Below are 24,655 nucleotides of genomic sequence, written 5' to 3' on the forward strand. Positions count from 1 at the left end.
TTATAGCAGTCATGTGATGCATATTTGTATAAGATGTACAATATTTTACATATTTGTATAAAAATATATAATATTATATATGTTTATTTAGTTTATAATGTAAATTTTACCTGAATATTACAATGTAAAACAATTTTTACTAATTTAATATATATATATATATATATTTTAAATAATTATAAAATTAATTATGACGTCATTATGGTTTGATTTCGGTTCAACCTTCGTCTAGCCTCAAAAATCTTGAACCTCTTTTATGGTTTATTAAACAGTCTAGACTTCAAAACCATGGTCACAAATACTATCATGCAATATTTTTTATTTTTATTTTTTTTGAAAAGTCAGATGGTGTGAAACTATCATAAAATATCCTAATGAAGGAATCTAATTTTATACCATCATTGTATGACATTCTAGTTTAGGAAAAATAAAATAAAAAGCAGAATTGGTGAATTGGTAGTGTTGCAAAAAGCTGAATTACTGAATAATAGTCAGTCGTTCTCTGATATTCAGTTTTAGTGCAGAATTCCATAGTTAGGGACCATTCAGATGTGTCAGTTTATGGAAGAAACTTATTAGTAGACTAAACTGCAATCGGTTATTTGATATTGTGCTACTTAGACTCTCTTTATGCTACTTTAATCTATATATTGTGTTGATCCATGTTTAAGGATCAGAGTTCTGGGCAGAATTATGACTTTGAACGTGGACTATATCCAAGAAAGTTTAGAACAGCAGTTGGCATAGTTTTGGAGAGACTTCGGGAAGGATTTGAGAGGGGTTTCGAGAGGATTAAAAGCTTCAAAAAACTGAAAAGCATCCCTTATGCAGGTGATCGGCCAAAAAAAGAGGCAGGTCCTCCTCCTAAGAAGACAATTCTTGATCCTCAGGGTCAATTTCTTCAAACTTGGAACAAAGTATTTGTGCTCTCTTGTGTGATATCTGTGGCCTTGGACCCTTTGTTCTTTTACATCCCAATGATCAGTGAGGACAATAACGGCGAGTACGAACACAAATGCCTTGGTGCAGACAAAAGACTAGCTAAAATTGCTTGTGTTCTTCGATCACTCTTTGATGCCTTTTATGTACTTCATATAATCTTTCAGTTTCGTACTGGATTTATTGCCCCTTCTTCTCAAGTTTTCGGAAGGGGTGAGGTGATTACTGATCCAGTGGCTATAGCAAAAAGATACTTATCCACATACTTCCTCATTGACATTCTGTCAATTCTTCCATTGCCACAGGTATGCAGGACATTCAGTCAATTTGAAGCATCACAAAATCTTATTTAGTGCATTTTGATGTAGCTTTTTATTGAAAGCTTATTGGTTGAAAAATAGTTAAAGTGTAGTTACACCTTAAAAAAATAAATAAATAAATAAAAGCAAGGCTTGCAAATAAACTATAAAGCGACAGGGGAAAGCTCACGAAACAGACACAAGTTTTTGTGTGTTCATAACAGCATTCAATTCTGTAGTCATAGGTTTTATAGTAAGTGACTTGCTTCCCTAATTGTTACTTTGCAATTAGTGTATTAGTTCGTTTGACAAGGAAATAATGGAAACGAGTCTCTCAAGGGAAATTTACCATATGATGAGTACCACAAGTCTTAAGGTTATATTTCACAGGCCCCAACATATATTTGACCATTATTTTTAATTTTAATTTTCTGATAATTTGATAGTTGAGGAAGGGGGGATTTGAACCATGGACGTCTTCAATGGAAATACCAAGATGTGTTTGTTGATCTCTTAGCAATCTTTGACATTTATTAGTTCAAAATGATACTTTGGACGCACATGGACACATAATGCATCTATCAAATTATATGTAAAAGAATTGGGTGTGCAGGGGAATGTCAATTTTACACTTATGGATGTGTTCTGCTTTTCAGGTGGTATCTCTTGTTAGCATTCCCAAAATCAAAAGCCAAGCTCCATTAATAGTGAAGCAAAGGTTGGAGTTCGTAATATTCGCACAATATGTGCCTAGAATTACTCGACTCTATCCGCTATACATGGAAGTAAAAAGAACCTCAGGGATACTGACTCAGACAGCATGGGCTGGAGCTGCTTATAATCTTTTTCTCTATATGCTAGCCAGTCACGTAAGTTGATTTTGGAGGTGGATTTTAATTTCTTTACATTAATTACTTGCAAGATTTTATGATCAAAAATAAATTTGACAAATTAAGCAGGTTGTTGGAGCTTTTTGGTACTTGTTTGCCATTGAACGAGTGGGTACATGCTGGCAAAAGTACTGTAATAATTCTACCGCTTGTGAACATAAATATCTTTACTGTGATGATGAAGAACGTAAAAGCTTTACAAGTGTATTTGAGAATTGCCGTTTTAAAAAACCTGATGATATTGAAAATCTAACGGACTTCAACTTTGGAATGTTTACTGATGCTCTCAAGTCCGGAATGGTACTAAAGTCAACAAGATTTAGAGTGAAATTGTCTTACTGCTTTTGGTGGGGTTTTCGTAATCTTAGGTAAGTAAATATATAGAATCCTCCAAATATATATAATTTAATTATGTACAACTAAACTATTTAAGTTTCAAATATATTATTTAAATTTCACATTTTCTTAAAAGAGATTATCATTGTAAGGACACAAAAATCAAACAGTCCAATCCCACTTAGGATAGTGAGGATTGTGCAGCTCAACTAGGCCCAAATCAATAGATATTTGTAAGAAACTGGGTTAAACAAAAAAGGAGGGGACTTAGCCCAAGGACAAAAATAGGGAGAGAATAACTAAAAATCAAAGTTTATGGATAAATAAAGCTTATCACACGCTTGCCCAAGGAGGCAATTCTTACACAGAATGATACGCTGTTCACTTTCTTCTCTCAATACTCTTGTTTTGGATTCTCTCTCTTTCCCTCGACCTAGAAGTTCCTTTTCCTTATATACCTCTCAACCCTTTACATCTTAGCCCTCCATCTCCACCTACCCAGGCTCTCACTATGACACTTGTCCCCTTAAATTTTTGTTGAAGGTGGTAGAAGGAGCTGCTTAGCTGTGAATTCCACCATTCAGGTCACTTCCTCATCAATGCAGCTAATAAAGCTGTTGCCAGCTATTTAATGTGGAGGCAATAGGATAACTCTCACTGGAGACTTCCCCTACTTTCCATGATTCTCTCTCTACAACTCATCCTCTTCATCTGAACTTCCTAGAAGTCTTTTATCTCTTCTCATACTATCCTCGAGTAGATCCCCTCTTCTTCTCAATCCTCGAGCCCCCACAATCATTATAATAAAAACTTGTAAAAAAAAACTTTATATTACTCAAATAATTGATAGGCACGTTTGAATATATATCCAAAATTGTATTTTGATATAAATTCAAATTCTCACTTCCAAAATAACTAAATATTATGTTTAACAAAAATCAAGCAAATCCTATAAGAGGGAAAAAGAAGACATGTAATGGAAAACTCAAAAAACACCCCACCAAATNCAATAAGTAACGAGAATAAAACCAGCCCAAAGGTGGAAATTCCGACGGCAAATACTATCTCCCCAATAAAAGTGCTTGTGTTCAAGGTTTTGGCCAGCAGAGCTGAGGAAAAACAAAATGATTCAATATAAAAATGCCTTTAGCTCCTAAGCTGTAACTCGCAATGTGTTAGATCTTGTTATAAGTTGACAAGCCTTGATTATATATAGGAATTTAAGTAGTTAACCCAAATTTTAATAGGAAAATATTCACTCTTGGAATTAAAAACCTATGCAGATGACATTTGAAATAATATTTGAGGCGATACAACTGAGTTAAGGGGAGTAGACACATTTTTCATGAAAAAAAAAGGAAAAAGAAATTAAAAGAAACTAAATATTGCCAAAAATTTGTAGTTCAATTGGTATTGTTTGGTCTCTTTTATCAAAATGAACACATAGAAATAGACTGGAAAGCTGCTACCATCAGGGTTCGAATCTTTTATCCTCATTTATTATAACAAAAAAAAATAATAATAAAAAAAAAAAAGGAAAATATAATGCACCATAACATAACATAGAAAAATGTGTACCACCTAAAAAAAGAATAATATATTCAATAAAAAAAATCCAAATAATAAAATGATGATGATATATTTTTTTAAGATAAATAAAAGAAAAATAATCTTAGAGAATGTTTAATTTTTGGAAAAAAAATTATATTATATTACAACTATAAAATAATTATATATTTTCACGCATTGTTTGGGTTTACTACTAGTAATAATAATAATAATAAAGTTTACATGAGTGTTTAATGCTTGTTTAACTCAGTTTACAACTAAACTTAAAATCCTACACACAACTGTCAGACATTCAAAAATGAGTCTTTCTATTCTCTAGTAGTTCAGGTCTTCCATTATGAAAGAGCAAATTCAAGGGGCTTTGGCAACCCGGGTTATTATGCCTTGAGCTTGCTTGGTCTCGGTTAGGACCTCTTTGAAATCCCCCTCCTTTGCTTGGTATTGGACTTCTCCGACTGCTGTTATTTGGGCATGGACTGTGTTGTATACCTGTAATGAATGCCATCCTTCAAAAAACTAGTTTCCCATATCTACTCTTTGCCTGATGATATGCCCGTGTTTTAGCTTTTATGCACCGCCCGCCCCCCCTCCCCCCTCACACGCAGAGTCAGCATTAATTGCTAATACTCTAAATTCTTGTTGTAGAGCTGTGAAAGTCATCCTTACCATTGCTATCTCCTTCTCCTTCCTTTTAGTGAAATCCTTATACTAGTGATATCCAGAAAACATGCATATTTATTCATCCAATAAATATGCATAATTATTGTATTAATTTCTCTGTGGTGTCTTTTTCTTAAAGATATACTGTTCTATTTTAGCTTCAATAGAAACATGGTGTTGGTCAGTTCTCACTCATTCTATCCAGTCTTATGACTTATGAGTAGAAACCTTTCCACAGATAGTCCTAAGATTTGATTAACTAAAAGTGCTATATTATGAATGTTATAGAGATATCTGCAATCCACAACAATGAGAGTAGAAAAAATGAGAGTGAAAAGGAATGATGCGGAACAGTGGATGTCCCACCGCACGCTCCCTGAGGAATTAAGGGCACGAGTTAGACGATACCAGTAGTATAAATGGCAACTAACCAGAGGTCTTGAAGAAGAGAATCTACTTCAAAGCCTTCCTAAGGACCTTAGAAGGGACATAACACGCCATCTTTGCTTAAATATTCACAAGAGTGTGAGAATTTTTCTTTGATTTCTTTTTTTCCCATACACCTTTTTGTCCAACTTCTAGCTATTGTGTTCATCAAGTAAATTTTATCTTTTAGGTGCCGATGTTTGAAAAAATGGATAGTCAACTATTTGATGCACTTTGTGATCGTCTCAAACCAGTGCTTCACATAGAGAAGAGCTGCATTATCCTTGAGGGGGATCCAGTGGATGAGATGCTCTTTATCATGCGAGGAAACCTGAGAACTATTGATAGGCCAAGAATGTATTGACCTTTTGTGATGAATTAATTAATTAATTAATTAGCCAAGTTTATTAATTAATCAAATTAACTTGCAAGATGCGTGGTAGCACAAACAAATCACCAATTAAACTAAGTATGTAGCGGAAAATAAATTGATATGGTGATTTGTTTACGAATAGGGAAAACTTACTTGGCAAAAATCACACTGGGTGATTTTAAGGTCACCACTCTGAAAATCCACTATTATCAAAACAAGCGGTTACAAGTAAAAGAATTCTAGTACCTTATACCAATCTACAGTTGAACCCTTACCCTAATACCAAATAGACTTGTTCTATAGTGACAATCTCTCCTTTCAATGCACAGCTCCCAGTACATAACTAACTAATTGTGCAGATCCCAGTATGTGACTTAATCACCAACTTAAGAAGAATGTTAGCTGCAAAGTTCTTCAGGTCATCATACGATGAAGATCAAGAAGCTCTTTGGTCACAAAACCCTACGGTGTACAAACACAGCAGGTTTTTCAAGAGAAAGATGAATTATGACAAACTAGGTTTCCGGTCACATTTTTCTTCACACTTATGGAATTGTGCTGTAATGCAACTTGTGTAACCTTTTACAGCCCTCAAAATAATCCTTATATATGTTTAGGGTTGTGAGAAAAGAAAGCCTAAACAAATACCCACAGATTGGATGAAAAACAACTCTGAAAAACCGAGTTTCATAAACCTCGATAGACAGCCATCAATCGAGCTAGCTGTCGAGCCACGGGCTTCAGCAGCTTTTAAACCTTGATAAATGCTAACTGTCCAGCACTTCATTACTTGATTCTTGGACAGACTTGCATGGCTTTTACACTTGTACTTGAAACCTTGTTTCTTGAAGTATTAAACACATCCTAGATCTACCCAATTATAAGTAAAGTGCATTTTGTCAAAAGATTAGCCAATTACATAAAATGTTGACACATGTTCCTAACATTGAATCACATATGTCCTAATAATCTCCTCTTTTGGCAATCCGTGACAAAACCACAACAAACAAATGAGATATGAGAGAAGTCATAAATCACTCAACTCATATTCACTTGTTGAATACAATAAAATCTATCCTAACACAAACTCTTGAAAAACTTTGTAAAAAGAGAGTTTATGGCAAGTAGACTTTGACAACTTGTATTTCTGAAACAGTTTAAACAAAACTCATCATGACATCTTAGTGTCAAACATAAATAGTAGATTGCATAGACTAAATAAGAAACATGTATATAAAGAAAGAAAAGAAACAACACATAGAGAGATAGGTGAATAACATACATCAATATATATAAAAAATCAAACATAAGTACAATGTATATCAAAATGGTCACAAGACCCATATACAAGAGATAATGTATCTAAAATAGAAAGAAGAGAAAAGATACAAGAATCCTCATTACATCCCTCAATATAAACACTCCCTCTATCTCCTAAACTAACCCTCCCCCTATGAGTATGACTACTCTCATCTCAAAACTACTCCTCCTTTTTGTTAAGACTGACAAAGGACAAGTAAATCAAGTAGACATCTCATTATCACTAAACGAGCCATCATCATCATCCTCAGCATCATCAGCACTATCGGAGCCATCGTCACTCTCATCCTCAGATGCCTTGGGAGTGGAAGCCACTATGTAACCACCCATCACAGCCTGTCATCACGCGATACGACTGACATGGGTGTTCACCTAACACAACTCATCGCTGAAAGTGTCAAGGCGAGCATCCATGTGCACAAGATGTGCCATAATGGCCTCAAGTGTCACTCCACCCATTGAAGAAGAAGGAGCGGAGGTGGATAGAGTGGTAGAAGCTGGAGGAGCTACTGTTTCTTTCTGAGGCTGCCTCGAGCGAAGCTGTGCAAGACTCTACTTAACGATTGCAGCGTCAGTGGCACACATATACGGGAAGTGGGGAGACTCGGAATAGGAGATAGAAAAGTGGTGAAGGAGTCTCGTGATATCAGAAGGAAAAATAAGCTTATTACAAGTCGTCGTGTCCTCATAGACATCTATAAGGAAAAGTATAAAGTGTGAGGGGAAGTCAATAGAGAGATCCTCAATGAAGGATAACAAAAACCGAGCATGAGGCTCTGTGATAGTGTTATAGTAAGACAACGGATGAAGAAAAAATGTCATCACCATGTTTAGGATTCTTGGACCTTTAGCTAAGGCTGAGCATGATGTGTTTTGATGGTCACCGCATGAAGAAGGTTCATCTTTGGACACTGTCCTCAAATGCTGACAACCAAGGTAGTCAAGATGCGCCACCTAAAGACGTGTAGTACCTCGGATACAATATTTGGAATAACTACCATGCGTATACCCCAAACGCAAGTAGAAAACTGAGGTATAGAGTAATCAAATCCATGTATATTGGAGTAGAACTCATGTATGATCATAGAAGGACACGTGACTGGGACGCCACAAAGTGACTCCCAACCCCTACTCTGGATGACAGGGGGTAGGTTAGTGTCAGAGAAGTCTGACAAAACGACTTGGCATTTTGAATGAATGCCACGTCGTGAAAAGTTCTCCAAGAAGTCCAATTTGACCTTTTCATCATGGAACCGGACATGAGAAGGAGTGGGGTTAAATGAAGAAGAAGAAGAAGATTCCCCAGAACGAAGAGGGTTCCGGGATGGAATGAATTTACGTTTAGGTGCCATGATGCAACTAATGTAAGAGGGAAAGAAAGAGAGAAAGAGAGAGAGAGACAATCAAAAAAGTACCAAACAAAAAATATATCAAAATATATAAAATTGAAGGTACGTATGCATGAGAGTGCATGAACATGTGACATGCAAATCTAAATTCATCATGGGCTCAGCCCAATCCAAACCTACCAGCACACGACATAGCAACAAAGCAAACACACATCTAAAATGCATAAAACATTGTCATAATGCATATGTGATGCAATGCATGAAGTTTAAAGATCATTTTAACAAAAACCCATCCCAAAATTTTAACAAAAACTCAAAAGTTTTGAAAAATCTCAAACAATTTCAAAAACCCCAAAAGTTAGGTCAAAGATCATGAAAATGCATGATAAGATGAAGAAAGTATCATACTAGATGAGGAACGAAGATCTTGAGACCGAAAATGATGTGAGGAAAATGAAAAGCTTGAGTTTTGGGTGATTGAGAGAAGGAGATAAGCCTGTCTATTGAGAGAGATCGAGGAGAATTGAGAGACAAATCTCGAGAATCCTATTTATAGGAAAATCATAAACCTCGATCGATCGAGATCTATCGAGAAGCTATTTGAACACTTGAAAATGTGTTGAAAACACACGAGCTATTTAGACCCTCAAATTAAAATTACGGTTCGATAGATTTTACACTAAGGCTCCATTTGGTTCTCGTAAAATATTTTCCGAAAAATATTTATTTTCCGAAAATGCTATTTTTGGGAAAGGAAAATATTTTCAAGTGTTTGGTTGCATTATGAAAATTTTTCTAGAAAATATTTTCATGTGTTTGGTTCTATTTTGAAAATGCTATTTTCTTATAAATTTTTCACATTTTCTCAGCTATTTTCTTAGCATCCAAACAAATTTTATTATAAAAAATTTCAAAATCACAGCCAAATCCCAATCCACAGAACAAATCATAGTCAAATACCCATCACTTGCAACCACCAACAACAACCCACAACCACCGAAAGTTATACCCACCACCGAAACAACACCACACACCACCGAAACTCCAATTCAACCCACGACAGCAAACTCTGGCAATCAAAAGCCACAACCGACAGCAAGCAAGCAAAAGCCACGACCCACGGCAAGTGAACTCCAGCGAGCGAAAGCCATAACCCACGACAACAAACCCAAGCAAGCAAAACGTCACCTTCAAGATCGGAGAGGGGTGGATCGGTGATGGCTGGCGATCGATGATGAGAGAAGGGTGGATCGGTGATAAAGGAGAGGCCCGATTGGTGATGAGGGAGGGGTGGATCAGTGACGCTGAGCGGTGACGGCCAGATCACCTAGATCGGGAGAAGAAGCATTGAGGAAGTAGAAAGAAAGAAAGAAAAAAAAAAGCTTGGCCGACGCGTGATCTGGGCGGTGGGGGCGGCACGATTTGGGCTAGCCGAAGGGGTGTGCTCTCTCTTCTTGTTCTCTCCCTCTCTTTTTCTCTTTGTCTGTGTTTTCCAAAATCCATTTGAAGGTAAAATAGCAACTAAAATTGATTTTCAGCTTGAGAGGATATTTTACAGTCAAAGCTGAAATTAATTTCGTTGACTCTATTTTCCTATGCTTACCAAACACACATATTTACAGAAAACCATTTCCAAAAGTGGTTTGAAGCCAAACCAAACGCAGCCTAACTTACTACTAAGTGCAGAATAGTGTAAAAGTGAGCGAATAAACAAATAAGCTACTCTAATCCATACTCTAAGCAACACAGCAGTATAATGGAATATCAAAGAGTAGGGAAGAAGGATGCAAACACAAGATAACACGCCGATGTGTTATCGAAGAGGAAATCGAAGAACTCGGTAAAAAACCTCTCTGCCACCCTCCAAATGGAAATTGATCCATTAAACAATCAGTTGGGATACATGGGTTAGCAAGAGACCCTCCAAGCCTAATCTACCCGATGTACCTAAGCCCTCTAAGCTCCTACTTCAACAAGGCTTCTTAGAACCATGTCTTGTCTAGCTCTCTGAATCTTGCAACAAGCTCCATGTTGCATTTGCCATCCTTGGCTTCTTCCAATTATTTCCCAACAGCACCAAAACGTCACTTGACACTCTCAAAGGGTGTGGTAAGTGTTTGAGCTATCAACCTCTCAAATGTATGGAAATGGAGAGGTAGAAGTTGAAGAGATACCACAAGCAAGTGTGTAGAGAATTGTGGGCATAACAATCTCTAATTCTCAATGTGTTTGGCTAGGGTTTTCTCTCAGAAGCACTCCTCAACATTTGTGGGTAATGTGGGTATAAATAGTGTAGGCACAGAAAGTGTGTGTCAATCTGGACAGGCTAGCAGAATAGAATGCCTCGCGGGAAGGCTTTACCCGTGAGATACTCACGAGACACAGCTGTCTCGCGGGAAGGCCTAACTCTTTGCATTCCAGCATCTGCAGGGCACATGTGTTACTTTGCGGGAAGCTAAGTAGTGGCATACCCGCGAGAAATCTTCAGTCTTCAAATGCTTGAGTCTTCACACTCTCTCTCTATCACACAACCCTTACAATGAAATCTCATAATAAATACAGGTTATAAAAGATTGAAAGCAATTACAATCAAATTTGACATGAAATAAAAGCCAACAAAATACATAGTTGTAAATAACAACTTTACACTATCAAGGTTTAAAACGCGCCTTTTAGCTATCGAAAAGCTAATGAGGAGCTATTGAGGATCAAAAGAGAGGTTTTCTCAACAAAGAAGCTTGATGGATCGAGGTAGCTATTAAGCAGCTATATCAAGCAGCTATCGAGAAGAAAGAAAATTTCTCTATTGATCAAACTAGCTATCGAGAGCTATCGAGAATGCGATAAAAAGAAGCTAAAGGGTCTCGATAGATAGCTTATTTGTCAAGAGCTATCAAGAAGCTATCGAGATTGCTTAAAAACAGTTTTTCAAGGAGCAGAAAAACACATATATGAATGCAATGAAGCATGCTACTTAACCAAAGATCCAAATAACATTTTAAGCTCTCAAAAACATCTCTCAACACACACACACAAAAAAAAAAAAATGTTAAGCATAAAGGTCCCAAAACACACGCGCATACACACAACAGGTCTAACCAATTTTATATTTCAAAAATAAGTTAAGACAGTTTAGTGAGCATACATTAACACAAGTATTCCTTATGATGGCCAAATCAAATTGTACTTGCACATGTATCAAAAGTAGAAAAGAATATTGCATGTTGTGTGTTGTGTGTGAAAAACATCACAAGATTGCATAAGTGTCTACATGCTATAACGATTTGAGATATAAGAAAATCAATTTAACTCACACACAATCATAACTGCTTGATGGAGATAATCACTTTCGAGGTACATCCTATAACTCCCATATCTCCTAGAATACAGGCTTGCAATCATATATAAAGCATTTTGATTCTTTTTGCTTTTTACTTCTCTTTGCATATTTTTCTTTTAAACAAACCATGCATGGGCATATAAGAGATAGAAAAGAAATACTCAATTATGTTAAGCATTTGATATTCCACTTTTGCTATGCCGAAGCATACAAATGTCATTTCATGATTGGTGGGCAACAGTGGTAAGATGGTTATTTATGCCTTTCTCTTAGGATTTTCTAGTCCTTTCCGTCAAAAAGAGTGATATGAGTGTTAAATACAAGAGATTTCTTAACCTTACTCATCACAAACACGAGCCACAAATCTCACTTGCTTAGCTGTGCATAGAGATGCTTATCTAAGCTACAAAAGATACAAAGTTTAGAAAACTTTGTTTCAATGGCCATCCAAGGTACACAAGTACCAATGTACACAAACACACACTGTTTTTGTATTTTTCTGATTTTTTTTTTCAATTTTTATTTTTATTTTTATATGAAAAACAAAATAAAACAAAACTGAATGGTAACCAAACAAAAACATGTTAAACAAGACAAATCAATGCCTAAAACTAGACTGACTCAAAACATGAAGGCAAAACACCCAAGTAATGCACAAGCAAAAACATGAAAGGGAGAGAGAGTATAAGTGATAGAATCACTTGGAACCCTTTTCCTTCCACACCTTGGAAGAACCTTTTTGTTTAGCAAACCCTTGATCCAACGATGAAGGGGATGAGTTAAACTGTTCAAGTTCAAAAGGAACATGAGGGCTTTCAGAAGATCTCCAAGAGAAGCAAAAGAGGATGGAAACTGATTCTGGTCTCCCGAAGCGATCATGCTATTGCTCTTTTGAGTGGCTAATCACTTGTAGCAATTAGGTCGAGTATGTCCAACTGCACCGCAGTGATGACAGAAATGCTGCTTTTTCTGCTTAGACTTTTGAGAGTTTCCTTTCTTAGCCCTAGGGTTCTTACGCTCTATTTGTTTTGATGTAAAATATTTTTAGATGTAAAATATTTTACATTGAAAATATTTTCCGTAAAATATTTTCATTTTACAGTGTTTGGTAGCATTTGTGAAAATGTTTAGGAAATCATTTTGTAAAAATTTTCTAATCATAGAACCCATTGGATCAATATAAGTCCAACTAGAATAGAGCAAGTCAAAGCAAAATTTTGTCTAGTTAGAGCTATTGAAGCATCACCAGCAAATCCAAAGTCACAACCCAGTACAAAAACTGCAACAATCATCAAATCCCACCAAGCTACATAATATACACGAAACCCATCAAACAACCTAAGTCATCCGTGAAGCCACAATCAACCCACCACCATGACAAATGAAACCCATACCTGAAACCCATCAAACAACCCATGCCGTCCGTCAAGGCACCATCACTCCGCCTCCACCTCCGCCACTGTCGACAAACACAAACCATACCCAAAATCCATCAGCACAAAAATCATCCACTCACCAAATCCACCGTAATCTGACCCACCAAAAGTAGCTCCACCACAATCTGACCTCTAGAAACTCAACTCAACAATCTTAGATGAATGGTTTTAGTCTCTTCAATTTGGGTCTTGAAGGGCAATTTTTGAAGCTGAATAATTGGGTCGAATTCGGTAGGGAGTGGCGCCACCGATGGTCTGTTGCTGGTGGGTGTTGTCGCTGGTCTCACTGGTTTGGCTAAGGAGGGAGTTTGAGAGAGGGAGAGAAGAACTGAAAAGAAGAGGGAGATAGGATCAAGTGAGAGGGAGTGAGCGTTTTGTAAAATGTTTTACCATTGATTTTTTGGTAAAATATTTTACAAGTTTTTATGCACAAACTTTGGTTAAACTGAAAATATTTTACGGAAAATATTTTACTTCAAAACAAACGGAGCATTAATCTCTTTCTTATCAAGCTTAGGGGGTGCTCTTAAGATAGATTTACCCTTCTCAGTTTCAACATTATAAGTAGGAGGAACAAAAATAGTAGTACTAGTAGAAGCAATACTAGGAGAAGAGAAATCATACTCTAAACCGTTTTGATCGGAAGTCGATTTCTAAAGACTAAGCATCTCATCGAGCTTAGCGCTTGAAGTCCTTTCTAGTTGAGCTCAGACTTGAAATAGCTCCACTTCAAGTTTTTTGGTCTTCTCAGCCAAGAAATTATTCTCAAACCTCAGTACTCCAATAGTCTGATTGGTTTCATCAAACTTTATGGGAAGCTCTTCACGATCAAGCAAAACATCACTGAGCTTCTTGGTGGCCAACCTATACAACTTCTCATGCTTTTCGGAGACCTTGTATAACTTTGCATAAGCTGTGTGGATGTCATCTTGTTCATCCATCTTCTCAAACTTAGACTCCACCAATTTCTCTTCTGCATCCACATCTTCAACAATCCCCTCAATAGGATTTACAGTGGCAGTGAAGGCATTTAGGATTCCATCATCCTCATTATCAAAGTCATCCTCAGGCTTAGTGATGCTCAAGGTAGCAGTAAGTGCCTTACTTTTTCCGATGGCCTTGAGATAAGTAGGGCACTCTTGTTTCATATAACCAAAATCTTGACACCCAAAGCACTTTGGTCTTGAGGAAACAGTGTACTGACCGCCATCCCTAGCATCCTTTTTCCCTTTATCTTGGCTCTTGAACTATGAGGAATTGGATTGCCTACAGTCCTTGTCGAAGCCCTTCCCATTGTCATTCTCTTTGTACTTCTCAAAAATATGATTTCTAATGTGAAACATCCAATCAGAATAGCGGTGTTTCACTAATTCCACAAATGCCTTCTTCACTTCCTTATCTGGCTGCTTATGCTTAAAGCATTGAGCTTTATATCGAGCATATAAAGTCTCTAGCTTAGAATTTAGGTATTCTGTAAAAGTTGTTCAAGCTCCATTAAGTTTCTGGTGAAAAAGAATGGTAATCTCTCGAATGGCTTTTGGTGTAACAATTCTGAAAATTGAAATCAAACATGTTAACAATATCATATAGCTATGATACCATAATTAATCTCAATAAACCAACATAGCAATAAGTCACTCATTTGCCATCATAAATCTCAACATCTATTTCACCATCTCCTGCATTGATGCCTTTAGCCTTTCCTCAACCCCTCTTTTTTCCAACATTAGTACGTATTGATAAAATAAATAATAATAATAATTTGATAAAGAACGTGTACCTATTGACATAATTATCTAGAATTATGTCAATTGTTTAATAAATAATGCTAGTGCCACGAGAAATTGATTCTTCTAGTCACTTGGAAGAAAAAAAGAAAAGAAAAAGAAGCTCTCCCAATAAGGGAAAGAATCGTATAATAATATTGTGAAATAAGTTAATAACATAACATATATCACATTTAACATCTATTGTTATCCCTCACACATTCAAGCACAAGAATATTATTTTAATAGCAAAAGAAATTAACCCAAAAAAAAAAAAAAAATTCATGCTTAACGCTTTTTGATTCCAGCTAAAATAGAGATGACAATTTTGCCCCGCCTCACTTAACCCGCCCCTCCCCGCTTCACCCAATGTGGGTTTTCCTTGTCCTGTAAAGGTGGCGAGGCGGGGATGGGGCAAGATTTTTGCCCTGCACCACAAGGCGGGGCGGGGATGGGTTTAGACTCTTTAGACCCACCCCTCTCCATCCCTACCCACCCCACGTTGCTAAGGGTTATAATTGTAAATTTTTTATACTCTAAAACCTTACTATTTAAACAAAAATATCAATATCAGTTTATTTTATTCTACTTGATATAGTTCTCTGCCTTAATTTTATTATGTGTCATACTATGAGTTTTTTTTATTTTATTTTTATTTTTTATGATTGTCTTGTTAAAAACTTGGATATATTATTCAATTTTTTCTAAAAATTGATTTAATTTGATGAGATAAATTTAGTTGTAATTTCAAATATATTTTTATTAATGAAATAAGATTCATTAAAAAAATTGCACTAGTTGTAGGGCAAATTAACAAAAAGAAGAGTTTTACGGGGTGGGGCAAGGCTTCGCAGGACCTTAAGGGGTGGGGATGGGGTGAGAAAGTTTTCGCTATCTTGCACCGAGGGTAGGGGGGTGGAGGCAGGGATGAGGCAAGACAAAACCATGCAGGCCGGGGGCGAAGACCCCATCCTTCTGCCCTGCCCCGCCCCATTGCTATCCCTAATAACATTTAATTTGAGTGCATGGTTGCATACCCTACTACCAGATTGAAGAATTATTAGGTAGCACAAGAATTTCAATGCTATTAAGGATATTTTACCTCATGTTAATAATAAAATTCCCACTCACATTATCTAATTAATGAAAACTATGCCATGAAAAGAAAGCTAGAAGAATTATTTTTCCCTCCAAAAATAACACAATGATTTCATCAATTTCAGTTGGGTATGATACAACAATTCAGTAGATGTAAAATATGGACATCCAGCTGATAGATTTTAACCAGAATTTGAGCTGCCTCATTTTCATAACTTCTCCATTTTTTTTGATAGGTAAATGAACCATTGAATAAGCGCAAAGCACAACCCAAGTACACAGGAAATACAACTTCTTAAAATTTGCATGTGTCGTGAACAATCTCAGCAAAAGGTGCATAACAAGAGAGATAAAAAGTCAATAAGATGGAAATTGTCTTCAAAACATCATGTACCAGAGGAAAATGAATTTTAATAAAAATACTAACATACAACTTTCGACACTAGTTCCAAGATTGCAGAAGGGGCAACTGAACCCACTATCAAGCTTGTCCACTTTATGACTGAACTTCTACTCCCTCCCCTTTATGGATCTAAAAGTCCCTTCATACTAATGTTATCATTCTATGTACTTTAATTTCCCACGACTTTTTTCATTTCATCCTCTTTGATACATTATTTACCTTGGTCATCTTAATTCTTTGAATAAATCAACAATTTTTATCATAAATTGGATCACTATTATGAAATTCAAACTTCCAACAAAGAAACATGTAAAATCATCACAATATTCTGTTATGCATGATACAGATCCTTGGTGGAAGTGCAATAATGAAGGTGCAACCAAATCACAACATAAATTATGAATATAAGTAAATGCGATAAAAAAAAAAAAAAAAGGTATATAAATTTAATGTAAATACTACCTATTATAATGGAATTAGAAGCATGATGTGCTCCTTCATTAGTTTGAGGCTCAGATGATGGACATAGAATTTGTGAGGGACTACCATGGTTAAGAGGAGCAATCTCCTACTCAGAAACTTCATTATGATCAAAGGAAGGCCTAGTTGACAGAGTTTCTTGTAGTTGAGAGTCTTGAGACTCACTAATGCCTTTACCTTTCCTTTTATCTTTCCTTGCCATGCCTACCTACTATTAGAAAAACTAATATTTGTAAACAATACAATGAAAGTAGAATATAAATATGTTAAACAAGATTTTGTCTAAAGTAATATTGTGATCACAAAAAATAAAGGACACTAGCAGTTATGAATATTAATGTGAAATTACACATGAAACACAGCTCTACCTAACTCACAAAACTTTTACTTCAATGACATTACTTTGAAAAAAAATATAATTTACAAAATTTTCAGAACTAAATACATGCACATCATCCTGTCACATTGATAAATTGAAACAGAAAATTTTAATTGACAACTATAAAAGGTGCAAACTAATTAATATTGATCTTTATTGTGTACGTCATGAATCAATGATAATTCATAGCCACCAAAATGAGAAACATGTTGATCAGATTTGTACCCCAATAAAAATCATGGATAAGATTCAAATGAAAACAAGAACATGAAAATTTTAACATTTTATATAAAGTAATGTAAACAAAAGATCAAGAACATGAAAAGTAACATTTTATAAATTTTTTAACATTTTAGAACAACAAATCCAAAATCAGAACAACAACAACAGATCAAGAACAGGGAAAAAGACAAATTTAATTAGAACAACAAATCTAAAACCAAAACAAAAACAACAGATCAAGAACATGTATAGAAGCTGATCTGAACCAATCCCGGTTGCATGCACTTGGCAGTGGACAGTGAAACCAATCTAAGTTGGCTAATCTTCAGGAGGCAGTAGTGACGAGGCGGTAATAAGGGAAAAAGAAAAAAAAAAAGAAAAAAAAGGGTCTAATGTGTGGTAGACACTTTCACGTTGACTCTACTTTGCAATTAATAAGACATATTTTTTTTCTTTTTCTTCTCTCTTTTATATGAAAAGAAAAAAAAAAATGCCGTAGATGGTCCACCGTCACAAGTTCTGTTATGCTAAGGATCCTTATTTATTATTATATTTTTAACTTATAGATATGCCCAGTTTTGGGAATAGATGCATATATATTTTTATATTATATTAAGGTAAAGATATTATTTGCCTTTCTAAAATATATATATATATATATTTGTTGGGAAATTTAGACCCCAGTTGATAGAATTAACAAGTTTTTAACCTAAATTGTTAATTAGATTTATTATGAATAAACCTTGTTAAAAAAAACTAACATCAATATCATGCACAGCGGAAATGTAAATAAGACAAGATATGATGACTCGAGAAAACCAATGAAACAAACTAGTTTCATAGTAAAACCCTGGGGGGAACCTTCCCAAAAAGCAATCTACTATAATAAAGAGAAGTTTCAGATCTAGTAAAAAACTTTTGTCTTTAGACTCTACAATCCCTGTAGATAAACTTACAGTAAAAACTTTCTACCGTTTTAGAAACTCTGAACTCTTCAATATATAAATGCCACCCTTTTGCACGGATCCCAGTACATGACTAACCAATGATGCACGACTCCCAGTACGTGACTAACTCTAGCAACTTGAAGAGGTTGTTGGCTGCAAAGTTCTTCACTTCATTAACAATGAAGATCAAGAAGCACTTAATTACAAAACCCTAAGGCACAAAGACGTAGTAGCTTCTTTCAGAGAGAATCAGGCATTCAGTCACTTTTTGCATGTGTTCTCCCTATATTCTCTTATGTGACGACCTTTAAAATAAGTCTTATATATGTCTAGGGTTGTGAGAAAAGAAACCCTACACATACATGTTAGCATGGGCCGAAAATTAGATCTAGAAATCTGAATTTCATAATTCTCAATAGATACTATATCTGTCAATAGCTATCGAGATCTCGATGGATATATCTGTCGAGCTATATATCGAGATTCATTAAACCTTGATAGATATATCTGTTGAGCTTCTGTCGAGAATCTATCCAACTTCTGTCCAGAATCTGTCTAGCTTCTGTCCAGCTTTAATAAACAGCTTTTCTTCATTTGTTTCTTGGTCCAATCTTCATGGTTTTAATACTTGGCTTGAACAACATGTTTCTTGAAGTACTAAACCCATCATAGATCTACCTAATTACAAGTAAAGTGCGTTTTGTCAATGATTAGCCAATTCTATATGACATATGTTCATAACATGTTCCACATATGTCCTAACAATATCATTTGTCTCATGATATATACATAGGCAATTGTATAGTACATGAGTTAAGTTTTGCCAAAGAAATAGATATACAACATGTTTATTTAGAAGGGGACTATCTTTCAAAATAATTTATGGTTTGAAGTATTTAAAGTCAATCTTATTTATACTTTTTTTTAAAGAAGACTTTTTTTTTAAAAAAAAAATTTATGAGAGAGTTTCAATCTTATTTATACTTGAATTAAATAAAAAAGATATAAATACTTGGCAAACTCATTAATCCAAGATTTTAATCACAAAAGTACGTAAAGTCCAAAATTTATTGATGACATTATAAGTAGTTGCGCACGCTATGTAACAAGTTTTGGACTTCCAATATAAGTCATTGTACGACTATTTTTTATGTTCCTATAATCAAAACTTGCTATGTATTTATTTAACTTTCTTTATAAAATAACTAAAGTTTTTAATTGAAAAAAAAAAAAAAAAAAACAAATAAATGGCATATCATGATGGGCGAAATTAACTTTAGTTTGTTTATTTTTCTCAAATTAAAAAAAAAAAAAAAAAAAAAAAAAAAAAAAAAAACTTTAATTGATATGTCATGTTTTACTATATCTTCTAATATTATTTTCGGACTTCCTCAACCTTTTTTGATTGCTTAACTTGAATCAACTCACTCTTTTTTACTAATGCATAAGCTACCCACGTATGAACATGATCAAAGCATCTCAATTCACTCTCCCTTTTTTTTTTTTTTCATCACTAGGGGCCTGACCATATTCAAGACCTAATTTTGATTGTCCCTTTAAAATGTGTGCAACATAGATTAAACAAGACACTTGCCCAATCTTGAGGACATATGTCCCATGATATCATACACGCATTTAGAATAATACATGTGCTTAGATATAAATGGTTTGATTTAAGTGGGGGAAGATGTCCTTACTTTAAATTATTTTTAAAAAACCCATGACTAGAGAGGGTTAATGTTGAGATAAAATAAAAATCTCAATGTTTCCATATCCCAATCACGTTTTAAGGTTGGGGGGGGGGGGGGGGGTGTCCTAATCATTGCAATGGGGTTTTTTAAAAATGGAAAACCTTTGAATTGAATTTAAAACAAAATTTTGAAGGAATTACTTTGGGTTAACTCTCCTATGACTCCCATATGTGATCCACGAGAACACCTACAAGCATATTGTATTTGGTGAAAAACTTGGTTTAAAACAAAATTTTAAAGGAAGTACCTTGGGCTACCTTGGTCACTCTTATGTGCGATCCATGGGATGCCTACTAGTATCTAGTCGTTAAAAGAGATTTTTCAAAAATCAAGGTGAAAAAATGGATTTTGGACAAAATTTTAAAGAATGTATATTGGATTTTGTGGTCAAGGTAGTCAAAGTTTTTCCTTAGGGAATAAGGTATAGGGGCGCAGAGGTGGCTTAACATAATTTGGGCCCTAAAACAAAAAATTCATGTGAAGCATTTTATATGCAAATATTAGTTAAATAAAATCATTTAATACTAATCAAATCGAGGTTAATTTGATACAATATTAAATACTTAATTTGAAGAATAATACTAATTTAATTAATTTTAATTTCATATAGAGAATTTAATATCTCAGTTGAACCATAAATTTTAATAAAAAGAAATAAAAATATATGTCAATTAAAAAAGATACTTTATTTTCGATATATGACAATGTGTAGTTAAGTAAAATTGTAATCTGTGCAAGTCGCGGGCACCATTATGTGCTAATGGTACTCACAGGCGATGTATTTGTGGGGTGTGGTCGGCTATGATATCACACATTAGCCACCCTTTTTTATTCTAAAAAAAAAAGTAAAATTGTAATCTAATTTTTAATTTTATTACTTGTATTTAAGAGAGAGAGAGAGAGAGAGAGAGAGAGAGAGAGATTAATCTATAATTGGTGATTTAACACATTTGTAACATTTTTTTGAAACATTTTGGGGTTTCAATTGGATTAGGTTGCTATTGGTCTCATATTTTGGAAGTCTTAATAGAAATGAAAAGGAAAAATGCATTAATGGTACTACAAAATATTCACAATATAATATGAAAACGATTATGATCAATAAACTTTAACAACCTAATTATGAATGTTTAAATTTCTTTTATATGATAGGTAACATGTCAATTTGTAATCCTATAGTAAATTTGTGTTATCCTTAGTATAACTAATGATAATAAAAATGGTAAACCACCATTACACACACACACACACACACACACACACACACATACACATATATACATACATACATATACACATACACACACATAATTTTATAAAATTTTGAGCCTTTTATAATAGGGGACAATGCCTTTTTTCTTAGGAGTAAAATTTTGAGCCTTTTTGTGGTGGGGGCATTAGGCGTAGGCCTTAGGCCAGCCCTACAGGGGCATGAGTCTAGAATTTGATTGTTTTGAAAATGGCACCAAATTCAAAGTCCAACCATTGGATGGGAAGAGCATGGCAAAATATGGGCATTGGTGAAATTAGGGTGTGATCAGATGGTTTGATTGTGAGAGCGGATCAATCAAGGTACAGGTACACGACATGTAACCATCATGTGCCAATTTAGACTCCAATTCTAATTGTTGGAATTGCATAGCATAGTAAAATATTAGAGTTGATGAAATTTAAGCTCAATTGAACAATCAAATCAAGCTCAAATTAAACCATTTTTACATATAAGCAAACCCATCATTTGTTTTAATATTTAATAGCTAAACTGTAATGTCCTCGCTTTTTGAAAATGTAATGTCCCAGCTTTAAAAAAAAAAAAAAAAAAAAGAAGGTAATGGTCAGATTTTATTTGGACCACATATGCCCACCTACCAAATTTACCCCCCACCACTCATCTCACAAATATCTCTACTCTTTTGGCTGGCCATGCCTTCTCTTCTTTTTGTTTTCTTTCTTTTCTTTTCACTTAAACACGCACTTATTTCCCACACTCTCCCACCAGGATCCACTCCAAACCTCCATCTCACCATCATTTTTCCGACAAGATCACTGGAAAATCCTTAGGAATTTCTAAGCACCTTCACATCTTTTATTTGAGGTTAATATTTCTAATCTTTTTGGTGGGTTTATATGCTTTTACTTGAGGTTCTTTAGTCTAAGCTTTGATAATGATATCCATGTGATTTATGAGTATTGGAAGTGATATTTATGTGTTTATATGTATGGGTTTTGTATTGGTGGAATTATTTGATGAATGGGTTTTGGTTTGTGCTAATGGTGGCTACCTAATGTTTATTTATGGTGGAAATTTAGGGGTTTTGAGTTATAACATGTGATAGTTAGTTAATCTAATTTTTCCATTGCTATTGGGTTTATTTGGAGTTAGTTGAAGTTCTAAATTTCTTGTCTTGGAGGATATTTTGATTTTTCTTTCATGGGTCTCTTGATGATGTAGCATAAATCTTATGGAAGCTATTCATAATGTTGGAGATTGATAGGCCAATCGCGTATTGACCCCTTGTGATTAATTAACCAATTAATTTAACCAAGTTTAATAATTAAGTTAATTAACATCTAATTGCGTGGCAGCACAAACAAATCACCAAATAAGTAAATATGCAGGGAAAATTAAATGACACGGTGATTTGTTTACGAATGGGGAAAACCTTAACGGCAAAAACCCCATCAGGTGATTTTCAGGTCACCACTCCCGAAACTCCACTATTATCACAACAAGCGGTTACAAGTAAAGGAATCCCAAGTACCTTACCAACCTACAGTTGAACCCTTACCCCAATACCCAATTGAACTTGTTCTGTAGTGACAGTTTCCCCTTTTGATGCACGGCTCCTAAGTACGTGACTAGCCAGATGCGCGGATCCCAGTACGCAACTCAATCACCAACTTGAAAGAGGGTTGGCTACAAAGTTCTTCAGTTCATCCTACACGATGAAGATCAAGAAGATGCTTGGTCACAAAACTCAAAGGTGCACATACACAACAACTTCTTCAAAAGAGATGAACAAGGGCAGAACTTTGTCTTTGGTTACAAATTGCTTGAATAGAGTTTGCTCAATGCTTGTGCAACTTGTATCTCTGTTGATGGCCCTTAAAACAATCTTTTTATATGTCTAGGGTTAAGAGAAAAGAAGGCCCAAAGACACATCCACGGATCCCAAAAAATCATATCAGAATTCTGATTTTTATAAACCTCGATAGATAGAAGTTGTTGAGCAGGTGTCGAGACACAGGGCTTAAACCGCTTACTGAAACTCAATAGATGAAGCTGTCGAGACAGCTGTCGAGCTTTAATGAAATTGCACTTTCAGCTTGTTTTCTTAAACAAACTTGAAGGCTTCAATACTTGATCTTGAAACATGGTTTCTTGAAGTATTTCAACACATCCTAAATCTACCCAATTACAAGTAAAGTGCGTTTTGTCAAAGGATTAGCCAATCACATAAAAGTATGACATATGTTCTTAACATGTGAACCACATATGTCCTAACAGAGATGATATTGATGTTAGGATTAGTGCCCTTAAATCCTATTGTATGATACTATGTATGATATTAAGTTTGACATTGTGTATGACATTATGTATGACTTAATATTGTGTTTAATGAATTTGTTTTATTATTATCTGAAATAATGGTAACATGAATATTAGGGCATTATCATTTGGTCCATGAGATGCATAGTATGTGATTTATGTGAAAAGTCACAGAAGATATAAATCACAAGTTCTTGGTAAACTCAGAATTATAGTTCGTAGTCGATGATGAAATTGGGCATTTCATCTACGAAGACTATAACATATCAATCACGATGATTTGTCTTGATCATGGAAGTGGAGACTTCTGGTTGATGTGTTAATATGTTTTAAGAGTTAAGACATATTGAACTGGACCGTTGTGAGATTTATTATTTTCCTAATGACTGTCATATGAATAATAAATCTCACGACTTGTATTTGCATGAACTCTTAATCCTGAGAGAATAATGGACCTGATCATAAGGTGTAGGTTGCTTTGATATATCAGGAGTGAGATCTATAGTTATGGTCAAAATCTCAGTATGTTGGGCAGCCACATTTAGTGTTGATGGATAATGTATTCTCAAGATGGAATTCATAGTCTCTTAACGGAGATATAAAGTATTCCCTTGAGATAAGTTTAATGAGTTTGTTATTCAAAGAGTTAGGCCTAACCACTTTAGTAAGATTAAAATATATATTTATGGAATTGGATTTCATAAATATATAATGAATAGCATTAAAGGATTAAACTGGGTACTCAAGGATTAAGATGTAGTAATTTACAAAGTGGCAGTTTACATTAATGACTTTGTATTTCTACGAATATTTTATGAAGGGGTTACATGTATAATAACGTCATGGGATATAATTATAGGTAAGGCCTAGAGTGCAACTATATTTATATAGTGGTATTAAATATAGTTAATGGTAACTTTGGACTTGTCAAGAGTTGACAGAAAAGCCCAAGGCCCATTAGAGCTAGTGTCTTATTAGTCTCTTTTGGTCCCACTCCAAGCCACACACTTAAGCCCAATTGAAAAGGCCCAAAAGGCCAGCCTAATTAGATAATTGGTTAGATAAAAAGGGAAAAATGTACAGAATTTTGTAAGTGAGAAAAACATCATTGAAAGGTGGTGT

The 24,655-nt window shown here is 34.9% G+C and overlaps 1 pseudogene; it reads left to right on the forward strand.

Moving 5' to 3' along the window:
• Window positions 1-487: 487 nt before the first annotated feature.
• LOC111999125 (cyclic nucleotide-gated ion channel 1-like) lies at window positions 488-5,483 on the forward strand (annotated as a pseudogene).
• Window positions 5,484-24,655: the final 19,172 nt, after the last annotated feature.

This window comes from Quercus suber, unplaced genomic scaffold, assembly GCF_002906115.3.
Source record: "Quercus suber isolate HL8 unplaced genomic scaffold, Cork oak 2.0 scaffold_1129, whole genome shotgun sequence".
NCBI classification, from domain to species: domain Eukaryota; kingdom Viridiplantae; phylum Streptophyta; class Magnoliopsida; order Fagales; family Fagaceae; genus Quercus; species Quercus suber.